The sequence below is a fragment of the Danio rerio genome, chromosome 13 (genome assembly GCF_052040795.2).
Source record: "Danio rerio strain M-AB ecotype USA chromosome 13, GRCz13ab, whole genome shotgun sequence".
Lineage (NCBI taxonomy): Eukaryota > Metazoa > Chordata > Actinopteri > Cypriniformes > Danionidae > Danio > Danio rerio.
In genome coordinates this window covers 30,437,501-30,439,488 of record NC_141033.1, presented here as the reverse complement: position 1 = coordinate 30,439,488, position 1,988 = coordinate 30,437,501, and the positions used below count along the sequence as shown (strand labels likewise).

The 1,988-nt window shown below is 40.1% G+C and overlaps 1 non-coding gene across 1 annotated transcript; it reads right to left on the bottom strand.

Annotated features, from left to right (window-relative positions):
* Nucleotides 1-1,783: 1,783 nt before the first annotated feature.
* On the bottom strand, nt 1,784-1,855 carry trnap-ugg (transfer RNA proline (anticodon UGG)). Its single transcript has one exon. It is a non-coding gene; the product is annotated as a tRNA-Pro (tRNA).
* Between the last annotated feature and the right edge of the window lie 133 nt (nt 1,856-1,988).

The window sequence follows — 1,988 nt, the reverse complement described above, 5'->3', positions numbered from 1 at the left end:
ATATTAGAAAGATTTTACAAATATCGTACACTAGTCCTAAATGTATTGACAGAGCTCTGTATACAATATCACACGAATATTTTCCATCATTAATGCTGTTTTTGTTTAGCAGTGGACAATTTTCAAATCAGGTGCAGTTGATGCAAACTTTGTGTTTCAAACCAAAAAGTTCAAAAGAACTGTGGTATAATAATTAGTTTGATGGTTCTATCAGATTTGCACAAGGCCTGCATTTACATCAAGAGGACATGATCAATGATGACATTTCGGAAGCTCAGCAACCCTGGAATCTTACAGAGGAGTTACTAGTAGACCATCTCAGAGTTATTGAATGGCATGAGTGGCTTGCCTGTAAACATCGCAAAGGGCCGTTACGAAGGATAATTCATGACATTACTGTGATGCGATTGGTGGTTTTCCCAATGTAATCAGAGCGATCGACTGCACACACATTGCTATAAAGGCGCCATCTGAAGACAAATATGCATATGTGAATTAGAAACATTTTCATTTATAAATGTGCAAATAATGATAAAAAAATAAAAAATAATGTGATGCTCAAATGCGCTTAACATAATACACAAACTTATTAATGATGCCTACTTGTCTTTCTTATGATATAGCGTTGGCAAAATCTGATATGTAATGGGAAAAAAAGAAAAATAAGTTCATCAGACTCTGTATTTAAACAACGATCAGAAATGATAGTGTCCAATCAGATAGCCATGCGCTTTATAAGCTACGCCACTCGCGCTGCTAGAGTCTGCTCAACTATCACTCTATTAGCTCATTCCAACAAGGTGTCCAATGAGACCCTGCTGCGTTACAGCATCAGCTAAACTCTCCCATTCTATTTTTTTCTTTTGTTATTAATTACGGAGGATAAACTTGCAAATAACACCGCTTTTCTCCAGTCTACCTCCAATAGGCGCACCTCCAATTCACATTCTGTTCAAAATTTCTCTTTTTGCTTGTTTTTGCCATTGCTTCTTTGTTTGGTTTTGCCAAAGTAGAGTCAAATTAGCATAATCATGCGGAGGAGGAGGTAGGGAGGGGTTTTGCGCTTGAGCATGTTGAACTCAGTTTCATGTTCATTTGGATGTACAAAGAGATTATGCATGTGATTCTACGTACGCAGTGTTTCATACATCTGATTTATTTACTGTGTACGCACAAATGTTTAAGTATGATTTCAACGCAAGTCTTCGAACATGAGGCCCCAGACAAACTTAAGGGCTTACTCATTAATTCGAACCTGGGAGCTCTTGCAGTATAAGCAAGATTCATACTCCTAGACCAGCAAGCCACTAGCCACTATGCAAGGAATATATTATGTGGCCATACTATCTGCTGACAAAGTGAAAGTATTCAAAAGACATTTTTATGAAAGCTATTATGCCCTTTAAAACACAAGACAGCAGCAAGGGATCGTCCGGGATTTGGACGATCAGCCTCTCGCACCCAAAGCCAGAATCATACCCCTTGACCCAAGGGCCAGTGCAAGACAGCAACTTTACGTAACAACACTAACTGCTGACAAACCGGCATTCTCAAAAAAAGGCCTCTGTGTAAGCCACAATACCCTTACAAAACAGAAGATATCTGTAAGGGCTCAACCAAAATTTGATCCTGGGAGCTCTCACGGCATGAGCGAAAATCATACTCCTAGTCCACCAGACAAGGAATGTTATATGTGGCGATACTAACTGCTGACAAACTGGAATTCTTCGAAAGAAGGTTTTATGAAAGCCATATTGCCCTGTAAAACACATGACACCTGCAAGGGCTCATCCGGGATTTGAACCCGGGACCTCTCGCACCCAAAGCGAGAATCATACCCCTAGACCAACGAGCCACTAAAGCTTGACATTTTCACATGGAACCAGCAGCAGCAGATGGTCAGAATTCTTTATTTAAAAATTGAGTCAGAACGTAATTTCAGAAGCTCAAGTGTTGAAGTCGGGCTTGTGCGTCAGATGGACCCGGGG